This window comes from Cydia amplana, chromosome 5 (genome assembly GCF_948474715.1).
Source record: "Cydia amplana chromosome 5, ilCydAmpl1.1, whole genome shotgun sequence".
Classification (NCBI taxonomy): Eukaryota; Metazoa; Arthropoda; class Insecta; order Lepidoptera; family Tortricidae; genus Cydia; species Cydia amplana.
The window spans coordinates 16,950,506-16,967,709 of NC_086073.1; the positions used below are offsets into that span (position 1 = coordinate 16,950,506).

General features: G+C 38.0%; 1 long non-coding RNA gene and 1 other non-coding gene across 2 annotated transcripts in view; both read left to right on the forward strand.

Annotated features, from left to right (window-relative positions):
• Window positions 1–9,835, forward strand: part of LOC134648401 (uncharacterized) — a 54,250-nt gene extending 44,415 nt beyond the window's left edge. The window contains exon 2 of the long non-coding RNA XR_010096886.1: window positions 9,718–9,835. This is a non-coding gene — a long non-coding RNA (uncharacterized LOC134648401). The remainder of the gene's footprint in view (window positions 1–9,717) is intronic.
• A 1,952-nt stretch (window positions 9,836–11,787) lies between these two features.
• On the forward strand, window positions 11,788–11,859 carry Trnaq-uug (transfer RNA glutamine (anticodon UUG)). The gene has a single exon. It is a non-coding gene; the product is annotated as a tRNA-Gln (tRNA).
• Window positions 11,860–17,204: the final 5,345 nt, after the last annotated feature.

Consider the following 17,204-nt stretch of genomic DNA (forward strand, 5'->3'; position numbering starts at 1 on the left):
ACTTCTGGAATAGGATAAGTACGTTCTTTTGACATCAGTGACTAGTTTCTGAAATAAAATGTTTGGTAAAATCTTTATACGAGTAACTATAATCAGGGTGCATGCAATTTACTCGTATAGCAGCTCTGATCTGTGTCGTTTTTGGCTAAAATGAATTTATTTTTATTTTACTTTCAGCCGTATTCGAACAATAAGATACGTCAAATATGTATAGATATTGAAACGATATGGATCGGATATGTCAGTGTCAAAGAAGTGTCAAAAGTGACGTTTCTTCAAACAAAAGCGTCACTTTTGACACTTGTTTTTGACACTGACATATCCGATCGATATCGTTTCAATTTCTAATATTTGACGTATCTTATTGTTCGAATACGGCTGTTTGTTACTTCTAAAAGTTCTAACTGTATATAATGTACCTACCTATTTACTGAGTGTTAGTGTAGACTGAGTGTTTGCGTCATAATTTCATAGAAGATTGACGTTTATAAATAACAATATCTGGGTGACCGAGCTTCGCTCGGAAAACATATAAAAACTCGAAAATGCGCGTTTTCCCAGAGATAAGACCTAGCTAGATCGATTTCTCGCCCCCGAAAACCCCCATATAGTAAATTTTATCGAAATCGTTAGAGCCGTTTCCGAGATCCCCGAAATATATATATATATAAATAAATAAATATATAAATAAACAAGAATTGCTCGTTTAAAGGTATTAGATTGTTGCACTGCGTGTGCTATCAAAGTCGTTGAAGATTTATCTTGGTCTAACTCTATCTACAACTTGCTGAGTTGCTGAGAATATAAAACGATAGAACAACCACCACTCACCAGTTTGGCACTGACATAAACGCCATAGAGAACGTAATTTACTTTCTGTGCATCTCGCTCGTACAGCACGTCTCGTACTCGCATGTATAGAAGGTAATTTACGTTCTCGATAGCGTATATGTCAGTTTTGACACTGTCAGTGAGTCATGGTACGGGCTCAGACAGTTGCACGGACACGGACACATTATGAATTATGAACCCACCAAAAACATTTTCATGTAAAATGTTGCCAATACGAAACCATAAGGCTAGCTAGCATTCTGCCGTATTCGAACTTCAAGATATACACAAGAGACGACACGTACTAGATCCATTCTAGATACGTTATAGTTTAGATTTCAATTAGTTCTCTTTTGCAGCTCAATTCGGGCAACCAATGTCACTTTTACTTTAAAATATCGTATGAAGGAACGATTTCCATTAGATATCTATTAGATGTGACTTGGATGAGTACCATCTCCAGAATCGCGTAAATGTCAAATTTGACAGGCTAGATCTTAAAAATATCGTTGTCGTATCTTGGTGATATCTAAATTGTCAAATACTTAGATGTTTAGTTCAAAATCCGAATCGGGCCCAATGTCAAAATGTTATCATATCTCTTGTAGAGTCAAGCTTCTAACTCTACAAGCCCTAACTTCACAAACTCTACACCTTAGTCAAAGTCAAATAATGGCTTGGCCGTTTCGCTACCGTTACATGTAAGTGAAAATTTTATTCACTATTCATTTAATTTAATCCATATCCATACTTCCATAGTAATATAATAAATGCGAAAGTGTGTCTGTCTGTCTGTTACCTCTTCACGCTTAAACCGCTGAACCGATTTAGTTGTAATTTAGTAAGTATCGGAAATAGTTTAGGACATAGGGTAGTTTTTATCCCAGAAATCATCCTTTAAGTGGGTGAAAAGGGGGGTGGAAGTTTGTATGGGAAATCGATTAAAAGCAGGTTGGGTAAAAATAAGCTACCCAAATTACTAACTCCACGCAGACGAAGTCGCGGGCAAAAGCTAGTATTATAAATGCGAAAGTGTGTCTGTCTGTCTGTCTGTTACCTCTTTACGCTTAAACCGCTGAACCGATTTAGTTGTACTTTGGTATGGAGATAGTTTGAGTCCCGGGGAAGGACATAGCGTAGTTTTTTTTCCAGAAATCACCCTTTAAGGGGGTAAAAAGGGAGGTGGAAGTTTGTATGGGAAATCGATAAAAAGCAGATTGGGTAAAAATAAGCTACCCAAATTACTAACTCCACGCAGACGAAGTCGCGGGCAAAAGCTAGTAATACAATAGTTCTTGTAACTGTATGTATCTCCTAAACTAAGTTTAGTTGGCTAGAATATTCGATAGAAGTAGTTGAGCCACACGCATGGGGACGATACATTTTATAGCATAAGGGGCGACCGAAGCAGTTGCATACGTGGACGATTCGACTCCGAATGCAAGTGGACGTTATGCAAGCACTAAATTTAATGGGCCGTTGCCGTTACGTTTACGAGAGGCCTATGGGCCACATTTGGGTGATTCTCATCCATCTTAAGGCTTCGTCACACAGGCGCGTTTTCCGGGCGGCGCGTGAGCGGGGCGCGCCGCTTTTACATATAAAACGCTCACGCGCCGCTCACGTTCCGCCCGGAAAACGCGCCTGTGTGACGAAGCCTTTAAGGTACGGTAAGTCGACAAACAAATGTGGTTTTAAAACAGAGGAAGGCCCTTTATGCTTCATCTGCAATAAGGAAGTTTCTATCAGAATTTCTATTATAATTTCAGATGGAAACGTCCTTATTGCACTCGAAGTTTACTTAACGACCCTTCTGTGATGGAAAACCGCAAATTGTCGTTTCCCTCTTGCTTGACAGAGTGGTCGTATGGTCACCATAGATAAATAGTTATAATCGTTTATAGGAGAAGTATGTTGTATATCAAAATATGCATAACTACTAGCGCCATCTATGCGCAACTTGTAAGAAACTTCTCAGTTAATAAAGCAGTCACTTTATCATTCGAACAAAACTCGTCGTTTTATTAACCGCCTTCAAAAAAAAAAGGAGGTTCTCAATTTGACCAGTATGTATGTATGTATGTATATTTGTTCGCGATTATCTCGCGTTTGGCTGAACCGATTTTGATGCGGTTTTCAGAAAAGTGTTTGTTACATTCTGGAGAAGGTTTTAGTATACATAGATCTGAGCTGATGCTGAACCCTGGCTGTACCTAGTGGAACTCAGGTTTGGTGCAACATAGGTAGACGCTGTTTTGGTCATCCGACACGCCTTGATGAGCACTTGGGAGAGCAGTACCCAAGATAGAGCTGATGCTGAACCCTGGATGTACCTAGTGGAACTCAGGATGTGCCTAGTGGAACTCAGGTTTGGTGGAACATAGGCCCACGCTATTTTGGTCATCCGTCACATCTTGATGAGCACTTGGGAGAGCAGTGCCCAAGATAGAGCCGATGCTGAACCCTGGCTGTACCTAGTGGAACTCAGGTTTGGTGCAACGTAGGCCCACGCTATTTTGGTCATCCGTCACATCTTGATCAGCACTTGGGAGAGCAGTACCCAAGATAGAGCTGATGCTGAACCCTGGCTGTAACTAGTGGAACTCGGGTTTGGTGCAACATAGGCCCACGCTACTTTGGTCATCCGTCACATCTTGATGAGCACTTGGGAGAGCAGTACCCAAGATAGAGCTGATGCTGAACCCTGGCTGTACCTAGTGGAACTCGGGTTTGGTGCAACATAGGCCCACGCTACTTTGGTCATCCGTCACATCTTGATGAGCACTTGGGAGAGCAGTACCCAAGTTAGAGCTGATGCTGAACCCTGGCTGTACCTAGTGGAACTCAGGTTTGGTGCAACATAGGCCCACGCTATTTTGGTCATCCGTCACATCTTAATGAGCACTTGGGAGAGCAGTACCCAAGATAAAGCTGATGCTGAACCCTGGCTCACCTAATGGAACTCAGGGTTGGTGCAACATAGGCCCACGCTACTTTGGTCATCCGTCACATCTTGATGAGCACTTGGGAGAGCAGTACCCAAGTTAGAGCTGATGCTAAACCCTGGCTGTACCTAGTGGAACTCAGGTTTGGTGCAACATAGGCCCACGCTATTTTGGTCATCCGTCACATCTTAATGAGCACTTGGGAGAGCAGTACCCAAGATAAAGCTGATGCTGAACCCTGGCTCACCTAATGGAACTCAGGGTTGGTGCAACATAGGCCCACGCTATTTAGGTCATCGTCACATCTAGAAAACCAAACCAAATTAACTTAATACTAAATTACACTAAAACTAAATGGAGAGCCTAACAAACTGGTATATTTTAGCCCAAAACCTAAAATAAATGAAGTACCTACCTATCACTAAAAAGTAAAAAATAAAATAAATAAAAAAAGTATTACAAAATTAAAAATAAACAAAAATAAAACCAAAATATAATAACTTAATATAATATCTTTTTTTAAAAAAAAGGGAACCGCCTTCAAAAAACCAACCCACTGAAAAGCACAAAATAATTTTTATATGGCACCCCTATACGACTCCAGTCCCTATCCCGTCGTAAAGCAAATTTCTGCCAAAAAGTAATTAATACCTAATAATAAGAAAATTAATAATCATCCGGGTAATTACTTAGTTTTTGAAGGCGGTGCCAAACCAACAAAAACATTCTTTACTACCATTCAGCACCTACAAGAACTAAATTAATGAGTAAACTAAGTATGTCTTTATAATGCAAGTAAGTGCAGTTCTTCGTTGTCTAAAATATCGGTTCTCAAAAATTTTGGTTTGGCACCGACTGCAAAAACTAAGTAATTACCCGGATGATTATTAATTTTCTTATTATTAGGTATTAATTACTTTTTGGCAGAAATTTGCTTTACGACGGGATAGGGACTGGACACGTATAGGGGTGCCATATAAAAATTATTTTGTGCTTTTCAGTGGGTTGGTTTTTTGAAGGCGGTTCCCTTTTTTTTAAAAAAAGATATTATTTTAGGTTATGGACCCAGCCCCTTAAAATTACTATTTTACAAGTTAATAGTCAGAATTATCAGCAAAGTTTTGTGTGATGGACTAAAGGACTTGTGTGTTTTACGGTTGGAATAAAAAGTGAAGTAACACTGTGTGAAAATAGTACTTCGTGAAAACCGTTATTAGCTGCTAGCTCAAGTTATTTAGTGAACGTACCGAAACTGAAAGGTCGCGAGAACTATAGTGAGTGCATGGTTTTTTGCAGTCGAGAACTTTCTGGTGCTGGAAGGCATGGTCAAGTGTATAAAAAAGCCAGATGACGCAAATACAACGCCGGCGGCGTCAGCGACAGAAGATGGCAAAACAAAAGCTAAATTGATTTTGACAATAGATCCATCTATATACATTCATAGGAGGCGGAGTAAGGCCTTAGTTGAAAATATTTATATTTCTTAACCCTTTCAGTCGCAGAATAACCCTCAGACGTGTATAGCCGTTCGATAATTATCGCCGGTTCACGACGCCCGCGGGCGTCGTGCGCGACACGCCGCCGTTTAATGCCATGTAAATTTATTTTTATTTGTCGTGCGGCGTAAAGTCCACCATTACTGATATTGCTTTCGATTTGGTGGGCTGCCAGTTTTATTGCTACGTGAGGTACTTATGTATCCAACGTACCTATGTAAAATTGAGATTATTTAAAAATTAAAGTACTTAGGTATTGGAATTGGAAAATCGTTAGAGGTCTAGACAAGAGGAATTATAACGATTACCTAATTAATATTGAGCGCTTTTTATTTAATTAAGAAATCAGTGAAGTGGGTTTACACACTTTTACAGCAAGCAATCGCATCCCGAGATCCCGACCTTTTAGGAGCACACTTTTTAAAATTCAAAAGCATATTTTTTGGAAGCAAATATCTAATGTGCTTTCAGAAGAAACCTGTTTCTCATTGGGCTTCGTTCATTGACATATATATATATATATATCTCTCAGGACTAGCCCTACGGGCAATAAGAATGGAGCGTGAATGGGGCCAGTACAGCGGTGTGAAAACGCTGCAACGCGATTGGTTGATGAGTTCGCATCACGCGCGCGCGGCCGCGCGATTGGTCGCAACTAGTTGCGTTAGACTACAAGATTGGCTCGAATTCGTGAGTGACACCACTGAACTAGTACCATTCTTAGTGCACGCAAGGCCCGTCCTGAGATATAAGTCCAGGCTTCGTTTCCATTGAGCTTAGTTTTCAGTAAAGTTTACATATAAACAGATACAAACACAATCAAATACAAAGCACACAACACAGCCATACAAACCATTAACACGGACCAAGATCGCTTTAAAGCAGATACAATGGCTTTTAATCCCATTGTCACGAGCTTAGCCTGATTAATTAGTATAAAACGTCAGCCGCGCGAATATAAACCTTGTGGAATTGAGATATGGTGCATGATGTGACGTTTTAGAGAGGACCACAATGTAATTAACGTTTAATCTTGAATGGATATTCTACGCATAGGTTAGGTTAGGTGTAGGTACTTAAGTACTCAAATTTGAACACCTAGTGGATTAGTGTCGTTAACAGAACAAATTAGCATTAAAATTATGTAATAGCACAACGTGTATTTTAAAATACTAATATACTTAATATAATATGTGTAATATTTTAATGACTATGATGAAAATTGCGCCGTAGCGAACGAAACGCTATCTGCCACTCTTTAGTCACTAAGTCTCTGTATCACACTAAAGTTTAGTGTGATAGAGAGAGTGTTAGGTTTAGACGCAAACGATTGTTATCTTGGCTAGCTGCCTATGATATGATTTGGTATTTTTATTTTATTTTATTTTTATACCATCTTAAACATTTTTATAAAAATATATAAAATAAACATTTGGACAGATGTGTTTTATTTGGTTGTCATTTGTAGGAAATTCATCATCAAACATTTTTTCGTATCGTTATAACTTTCATTGTGGCTCAGCCAACAATGTTACAGCCGGCTTCAGTTACAGCGATAATATCACATTATAGTGATGTAACGTATAATGCGAATTTGGTTTATAAATTGTATTCACGGACAGTTTAACTTTCAATGGTTATGTAGGTATATTGATGAAGATGCTTTCAATAATAAATGCTGTAATTGTGGATGCGCGAGCAACACGCTTAACTAAATTGTAGACATTTTTTTTACCGGCAAAGCGCGATTTTAACTCGCGCTCTAAGGACTCCGTATACCTACTAAAAATTCTGCACAAGAGAAAATACAAAAAGGTGATGTTATATAGCGGTATTTTTGAGTCTTTTGCCCTATAAAGGGTAAGTAACATACATACAAAAAATACAGTCGACTCGATAACCTCTTCCTTTTCTTTTGAAGTTGGTTAAATATAATAAAATTAAAAACACGAGTGTAACCAAATATCAAATTAAATATTAAAAATATTTAATTTGAGTAATTTATTGTTTAAAATATTTTCATCGCACTTGCTCGAAAAAGATCTTATTCATGCAGGTGCACTAAAGAGGAAAGGCCTATATTGCTCCCGCGGGAGTTATGAAGCCATGGGGGTTCGCGAGGTCTGCAGCTCACAATCACTAGTATATTACGATATTTACGATCAATAGAAATTTAGAAATAAATAAATATTATATGCAATTCTTACGCAGAAAACATTGCTCCACTTGTTTTCAAAGGCGCTCAACGACAAAGCAGGCCAATTCGAACGTACATACACTGATATCAGAATTACATCATTAAATTAGTGTGCATTTCGCTCGTACTATTCCGTTCATGAATTGGCGCGAGCGAGACGCACGATAATAAAGTAACATGATTCAAATCACATTCTGAAGTTAGTGGACGTTCGAAGATTTAAAGCAGTGTTTGGCCGAAACGTTAAGCGATAGGGAATATTACGCGAAACTATGCGTAGGGGGCGCCACTCGCACAATAAGTCACAATCTAAGGGTCTACCGCAAACGAGAGTACGGGCATTTAATTGTGTGATGAGCACAGATATTTGTTCCTGAGTCTTGGATGTTTTCTATGTATGTATTTATAGGTATTTTACCTATAATATCGTTATCCGAGTACCCACAACACAAGCCTTCTTGAGCTTACTGTGGGAGTGGGACTTAGTCAATCTGTGAATGATTGTCCTGATTTGTCCTATTACATTTATTTATTTATTGAAATAAAGGAAACGTGCCTTTCACATTGGGAATAAGCTGGATGGTCTGGCAAACTCAATTCTTTCCTCAAATGAAGATACACTTCCCTAATTGATGAACTAAAGTTCGCGTGCCGAGCGCCATCTAGCGAACTAACCAAGATTTACCGAGCGCGGGAGATTCCTTACACTACCAACATACATTATACGATCTATCAAACCTTTAATTGTTACACATAAGGCTTGCTTTCGCGTAATTGTGAGTAGGGGTAGGTTTGTGACGCTGTGCCGAGTTGCCACATTGATTTGTTGCTGGCAACTTTTATTGCCAATTAAAAAGCGGTTACGTTTAAATAATTAGAGTTCGATGGGGGTTCGATAATTGCCGATACTACTGACGTCACGCGAAGCACAAGTCTATGTAGTTTATTTATAGGGACATCAATAAATAATTCTACATTGTTCAAGTTGTATAGGTTCAGACTTTAGTCTGGCTAGACTCCGGATCCACAGCCATAAGTTTAGAAGAGATTGTTGTGGTCATCTTTAACAGCCTACCGATCATTAAATATGACTGTACATTAAATAAAATGTAGGAACTTTTATAACTAACACAGGACTTAATCTTAATCGGGGATATAAAAGTATGAGTGAGAATGGTGTTAGTTTAAATTAATATAAAAAACGTAGGAAGTTCATTTTCAATTTCTGACACAAGTTTTTATTACTGGCCGTACTTTTCTTTCAACAGGCAACTACACTCAGTCAATCTTCTATGAAATTATGACGTTTAAATACTTTAAATTAAATAACACTTGCGCTGTCTGGGCTATCACAATCGCTGCTAAGCTTGGTCTAATTTTTAATCCCCACTTGTCCAGTCGACGTCAAAGATATGTTTACATTTTTCGCCTTATTACAAAGGAGTAAGGTGCAAAAGTGTTAACATATTTTTGACGTCGACTGTCCTGATTAAGGAATTAACATAACAAGAAGTAAACTAACCATTAACCTTTTCGACGCCGTGTCAAACACAAAAGCTGTCACGCTGACGCCACGTCACCCAAGTGTCAAAACTGAAATTCAACTTGATGCATATGCACGTAGGTCTATGTTGCTCTGTGATCTGTGACCGATTTATCGGTCTTTGGCGTTGAACCTGCGGTGCGGATATATCGGTCATTGGCGTCCAAAAGGTTAAATCCCTAAAAAAAGTTAAATACTCAGGGGCAAGCTAAATAACTTGAGTGAGCGTTGAACAGACTCCGCACCCTTCAGCTAAATCACATGCGGACAAGATCCCAGGGGCAGTGGGTAATTGTTGCCATGCGTATTAATTTTCACCCAATGAGGGTAATCGCGTTAATTCTTTATCGGGGCAGGCAACTTTGCCTGCTTAACGGTTTCTTTTCTAAGCAAGTGCGCAAAGTTACATCTACGAGTTTAAGTTACCTACTATAGACTTTTATTCACACCTATTATTAGACTTTAGTTAGAAGCATACCTATTTTAACAGGTACTTAAATGAGATAACCAAGAACGGGTCTCTATTGTTTCCCATAAAGTTTTTAATCATAATGTACCTATTGTTTGACGACCGGTCTGGCCTAGTGGGTAGTGACCCTGCCTGTGAAGCCGCGGTCCTGGGTTCGAATCCCAGTAAGGGCATTTATTTGTGTGATGATCACAGATATTTGTTCCTGAGTCATGGTTGTTTTCTATGTATTTAAGTATTTGTATATTATATATATCGTTGTCTGAGTACCCACAACACAAGCTTTCTTAAGCTTACCGTGGGGCTTAGTCAATTTGTGTAATAATGTCCCATAATATTTATTTATTTATTTATTGTTTGTCCGCATTTTCGTTAGTCATAATTTGTTTTTTCTCAGAAACGCGAAACTTTTCAGGATTGCCATAAAACAAAGCTAACCTAACCTAAACTATCTCTAGTTTATAACCTAACGAAAATCCTGAATAGTTAACGGTTTCAGAATTATGGCTATTGATAATCTGACAATCATTACATTATGACTTTCGATAATTATGTCAAACAAAGGGATCCGAACCAAAGTACTTACACATCTTTATACACATATTTCTACTTAATTGTACACATCTTTATACATTGTCCTATAGTAGGTCTATCTACTCTGAAATGTACCTACTTATTTATTATACATATAAACATTTCAAACTTTCGCGTTTTGAACATATAAATTGCGTCGCAACTTGCGTCGAAATGTCGGAAATAAAGGTACTTACCTATGTATCAAAATAAATTCTCGATAGACCCGGTTTTAAATATGTTTTAATATACCTACATATTAATGATGTTTAAAACTTTTCTGTCTCTTATGATTACATTTTTGAATGTGAACCTTCATAATGTAACCTTTATCTTTTAAAATTAAAGTGTGATCATCAGGAGCCATAGACAAGGTGGTTTATTAACAAACGCTAATCAAAAAGGTTTCCACTGAAGAATTTCTTATTTCTAAGTTTGTATATTTCACGTTTCATTATTATAAAATACCTTATACACAGCCTAAGGTAAACCACAGTATAACTACACTAGAGCGACACCCTCTGTCCCGTTTTATGTCAGCCATCCAATACCTATCACGGACCGTCCTGAATTTTGCATAAGGAAAATATGGCAAAAACGCCTCTGAATATAAAGTAAGCAAAGAATGATTGATTCTATATAGCGAGTGAGATGTCACATAAAATATTGATGTCGCATCATAAAGGGTTCCTTTAGTGTCCGAAGTGCGGGCTTTTTGGAAATTAGTGGTATTGGTATCTGGTTTCGGTGAAGACACTTGATAAGATTAGATTGTTTTGCTCTCAAATGGAATAAAATAAAAAACAAAAATAAAGCTACTCTATGATGTGTTCTGGAACCGTATGTTACGGCCACCATGCATTGCGTCATTTGTTCAAACCGCGTTATTCGGAAAACAAGATCCGTTCTAGACTAGAGAATGATACGATAATATGTACTAGGTAGATACGCGTTGTAGTTTACATTTCAACTAGTTCTCTTTTGCAGCTCAATTCGGGCAAAAATGTCACTTTTACGTTAAAATATCGTAATAATATCTTGTGGAAATCGTTCAAGAGTATCTTCAGAATTGCGGAAATGTCAAATTTGACAGGCTAGATCTTAAAATTATCGTTATCGTATCTTGGTGATGTCTAATAGATGTCTAGTTCAAAATCCGAATCGGGCCCAAAGTTTCAAACTGTTAGGTACTTAGCAATTGACATTCCATTTCGAATAAAACGTCATCCCGATTTTACGCTATTATTTTTAAACAATATACTTAATATGAAATTAGACAAGAATATTTAATACCAAATGACGATTTGATGACCTGTCTGGCCTAGTGGGTAGTGACCCTGCCTATGAAGCCGATGGGTTCAAATCCTGGTAAGTGCATATTAGAAAAGTGGTCAAATCAAATTCTTTTGTTTTTCAGAGATGTTTGGAATGTCATTAAGAAAAGCGTTTCAAAAAAAGAAAATTGCGAAAAAAAAAATGATTAGAACACACATGTAGTCGATTAATGTTGTATTAAGATTGCAATTGTTTTTATTCTATGAGTTGTATAGTGCCATCTGTATTTACCGTATTTTATAAAGGAGGTACCTTTATGAAATACGGTTACGTCATGCATTATGACAAAATTTATATGATGATCACTGAACAAGAACAATACCTACCAAAGTACTTATTTGTTCAACTGATTGTTTTCTAGTATCACCATCTTTGATTATTTGGATTGTTAACCAACTGGTTCCATGGTGTAATGGTTAGCACTCTGGACTTTGAATCCAGCGATCCGAGTTCAAATCTCGGTGGAACCTGATTTTTTACACTGTTTCAAGTGGTTTGCAAGATTTATAAAATGAGTGATTTTTTTACTTGTTAGCAATTTAAGTGTTTTCTTATTCTAAAGCTTAATCTTAGTTAAGTTCATTTTTCGAAAGTAGGTTCTGCAGCGGTATTATGGTGGCGTTTTTATCACCTGTTATGTCATGCGTCACTTTCGCACGTACATACCTACTTGTTAGAACGTGACAGGCATGGTGACAAATGATAAAGAGCCGGCCATCTTAGCCCAACTCTAGGTTTGTCCCATTGACCAAGCTTCTCTATATATTTGCCATTATGCTTCTAAAAACATCTTTGCTAATTTCTGGTTTCGGTGAAACCAAATCACCAGCCCAACTCTAGGGTTGTCTCATTGACCAAGCTTCTTTGTATATTTACCATTATGCTTCTAAAAACATCTTTGCTAATTTCTGGTTTCGGTGAAACCAAATCTCCAGCCCAACTCTAGGGTTGTCCCATTGACCAAGCCTCTCCGCATATTTGCGGCACGCACCTTGATTCTCAGGAGTGTTATGCCGGAATTATGTTGAATTTGGAATTGAATTTCTGTTGATCGTTTCCCGTATTTGAGTTGTGTGGGTTTACGTTCGCGGTTTTATGTCGCATGCATTTGTTAGTTATTTTAGAAAATATATTTAGGTAAGTGCAACAATGTTTACATTTGAGAAGTTTGCTGTAGCTTAGCCATCTGCTAGACTGAGCATAGTAACGCTACCCCCTCTGCCACTTATACGGTAGTTTTACTCCATTTTCGAGTCAATCCCGTGCCGTGATTGGTCCGTGTCTTTGAACGGACCAATCACGGCACGGGATTCGCTCACCTCGTCCCCCCGCACCCCCGTATTTTTGGCAGCATCGCTTTCATGAAATAATTGCTCTAAACTCCGTGGCCATCGGTTATTAAAAAACTAGGTATTACGTTAGTTTTAAAGATACAAAAATTACGAATGATCTTTTTGCATATACAATAGCAGCTGTCGCGTTCCACTGTATTTATTAAGTAATAGAGTCAGACCAAGCTAACTTTTCATATCATTACCAATGACAAATTCGGACAATGTTATCATTAATGTCTAATTTATATGAAAATTCAATATCGGCCGACAATCACCTCTCACACTAACGAATAAAATGCTAGTGTATAAATGCATTAATATCTGGGTGACCGAGCTTCGCTCGGAAAACATATAAAAACTCGAATATGCGCGTTTTCCCAGAGATAAGACCTAGCTAGATCGATTTTTCGCCCCCGAACCCCCGTATAGCAAATTTCATCGAAATCGTTAGAGCCGTTTCCGAGATCCCCGAAATATATATATAAATAAATATATAAATAAACAAGAATTGCTCGTTTAAAGGTATTAGATAAAACCCATATGGACACATGAGATTGAACTCTGGGGAACGGCCAGTAACTCAAACCTCGAGATTCTGCAAAGGTTTCAGAATAACGTCCTAAGGGCTGTAACATGTGCACCATGGTTTGCAAAGAATGCAGAGATACATGAATACCTAAAGATTCCAACAATCACAGAGGAAGTTAACAGATATTGTGTTAAGTACAAAGAACGACTAAAAAAACATACAAACAAACTTGCAAGGGACCTGGTAAACACCAATGACAATCCGAGTAGGCTGAAAAGGTGGCAAATACTGCGGCTAGACCAGAGGCACTAAGTGGCACTAGAAGATAAATTCTATCAAAGTCAAGAGAGAGTATTTAATGGAATACCTCTCAAAACCCTCAAAAAAGACATAACATCTGATTATGGCTAAAACAGCCGATTGCAGATAAAAAGAGAGAAAAAAAAATGACACCTCGTCCCTTTGTTCTATTCAAATCGGTGTAAAGTTTCCTAAAACGGACTTTATCATGATTTTCAAACGCCTAATACGAGCCTCTCTAGTCCTTTATCTATTCTGTTTTTTATATTAAAATATATATAAATAGATCGAAACTAATTGGCGGCCTAACTCTTTTCAAGTAAAATACTTAAAGTACTCTTAACATAACACTCGACCATAAACGAAAACCCAATAAGGCAATATTAATTCCCGCGGTTAGTGATTACTGCGGTAAACCGCCATATTTTTATGTCGCCGTAAATATGGGCTTGTCGTATTTACGACAGCAATACGATAAAGTGATATAAGTGATAGGAGATAAAGTTTATGTCGTGCGTCATGAGCGTGCTTTTGGAGATGGCATTATTTAGAAATGAGATCCGACATCCGAGAAGATCGTTCTCAAAAGTCTTGCTAGAGTCCATCTAATCTATCCTGGCACCGATTTTATTAGAACGAAGTGAGGACGTGTCATTATGACATGAGCTTTAACATGCCGACCGCCTGTTGTCTACCATAGTTTAAGTTATGATTAATTTGAATAATATATAATATATCATGTTCTTTGTCATATTGGTGAGCAATAAAGAATATTTGTATTGTATTGTATTGTACGAGTATTAGCAATGACATAACCACACTATGTCATTGCATTGCCCTTCATAGTTGTCTTGGCCCGGCTCTACTTTTAAGACTAACAAATCCATAAAACACAGAGTGTCCGCGTGCCTCATTATGTTGTAGATGGCGCTTTTTTACTATTTTTTACAAGCTTTTATTTAGTTTCACCTGTCCCGTTGTCTGTCTGTCGGTCTGTAATCAAATCTTGCAAGTTAAATTTGATCCACTTCCCCGTTTCCGATTGAGCTGAAATTTTGCATACACCTGTCAGTCGGGTGACAATGCAATATTATGGTACCATCGAGCTGATCTGATGATGGAGACAGGAGGTGGCCATGTGATGAAACAACGCCACCTAATTGTGTTAGGGGTTTTTAGAATTGTCTCGATGAGTATCAGTGGTCTGTCGTAAGAAAAGTACAGTCAGCGATAAAAGCTTGTACCAAAAATAAAAATTTTGCCATACACTTTTTCCATTTTAGCTTTATGCGTTCAAAATTTGTCGTCTATTTATGACACTTAAACATGAAATCGTTGCCTGGCCGCTGTTATACGCACAAACGTATACTTAACTTTATTGAAGCTTTAATGAAACGATGAGATTACTTTAAATGCAGTATTTTTTTTTTCATTTATTTATTAACACAAAATATTTACATTCAAAAAATTATGACAGCGATCAAAGCCCCCTGAGGCTTAACTGCCGCTGTAATCGCTCTTATATTAACTCTTAATACCGTAAAACGAGGTGACTTTAGGAAATTTTGGGGATACTTTGATAGTTTTAAAACTGCCACTAAATTATCATTATTCATTATTTTCTCGAACTGTTCGTGTAACAAGTTAGATTATTATACATACTTGTTTACCTACTACTAAAAAATCCGAATAAAAATATGTAACGGCTGAAAAACTGAAATATCGAAGTCGCCCCTGCATTTGAAAGTCACCCCGGTTTACGGTATTATATTAAACTATGGAGTATTTCATTTCACGAAGTCGGCAATCATGTCTCTTATAATGAAGTGTTAGAGTCTAGATTCCGCATGCACCCCGTCTTCGTGATATGAAACATTCCTATATTTCCTATAAGTAAGTGTGACGTAATATAATTTACTTAACTAAGATATAGAGCTAATATTATTCTTTAATTTGTTAGATAAGATCCATTTCAGTTGCAACAGGTTACATTCTTTTGGTAAGAAAGACATCACCATGGATTTACCCGTCACGTTCCTTTATATCAATTTAATCTGCAATTGAAATTCACTTGGCGCGCCCACGAATCAATTACGGAGGCTGTGGCACATTCAAATACGCTGGAAGGGTGGCCATGGCTACTTGAAGGAACGGGACAGAGGAGCTTATTTTTTGTCAAATTAATTTTGAGATAAAAAGTTTAGCTACCTACCTCTGTCCTATGTGCTAAACAAAACAAATATAAAATTTAGGCACCAACTTCAACGCAACTTTATACATTTTTAAACTTGATGATAATATTTTTGTCCTAACACTCTTAATTGAACATCGAAACCGAGACAGCGCTCGCAAACTTAATTGTCATTGTTTACTTACTTACTGGCATTGATTTTACGTCACTCATTAAATGTTTTACAAGAGCCAAAAACTGGCTAAAGACTGGAAACTCAGAAACTATTGTACTATGTAGAACTTTTGAATTCATAGTTTTGTAACTTCTTTACAACAAACAATTTTTCCATTTTAGCTATAGGTAAATTAAAAATATACTTAAAACAATTCCCGCACCAGCTCATTAAGAATTTTCTGAATTTATCGTTGCCCACCAATTTTTTTTGAGTATGTCCTACAAAAAACATTGGACGTGGTATCCCTATCACGGATAGAAATGTTATTGAAGAATGCGCGTGTGATAGAATGTGAGCCAATATTGTAGGTACGTGTGCTTGCTTGTTCGGGCCCTTTGCATGTTGGCTCTATGAACGGCTGGTTTCGGTAAATAAATACATATATTTACGGTATTTCTAGTACCTAGTTACATAGGTACTCGGATCTAAAACTTCTAAAAAACTGTTTCTTCTTTCTTCTGTGTCCAGCCCTTTTTCCAGTCCAGCTGGGGTTGGGCCTAGGTTTTGCACGACGGATTCGAAATGTATGGGAATATCCACGGATCCGGATTAAGATCCGGATAATTTCATACATTCCGGATCCGGATTGCAAACCCTAGTCGGGCCTCCTCGTAGGTTAACGCCAGGACAATCATCCTGGGTTGTCTGTGTGGTCAGGTTTTTTGTCCTCATCTCTAAAACAAAAAAACTCTTTCCATTCCAGTGAATTTTCTCTTTTAAGGATGACTCACGATAGACCGGGCTGTGTCCGGGCTGGAGCTTCCGGAGCTTCGTTTTCTATGGAAAGCATTACGTGATCACCTGTCATCTGTCATAGAAAAGTAAGCTCCGGAAGCTCCGGCCCGGACACGGCCCGGTCTAACGTGAGTCATCCTTAATTTCCCTTTTGCTACGTACTCCAAAATCGAGGAGCCTAGACCAAAAACCCAACAAACATCGGACAACAAGATCTTCATACTAGAACAATATTTTTCAAAGATCAGTTTAAGTGGTTATCTAATTCAGACTGAAAACTTGTTCATCTACTACCTGCATGATTTTATATTGTTAAACATGGCGTCAATCAAAAATCGAAGCATCTTAAGCCCTTGCTACACGGTCGCCGACAAGCCTTCTAACCGTCTGACCTTGGTCTTACCTTGGTCAGTTTTGGTCAAATTTTGTTGGAAACAACTGTCTACACGGTCCGGGACGGACCAAGACCACGCGGTCTGAAGGCTTGTCGGCGACCGTGTAGCAAGGGC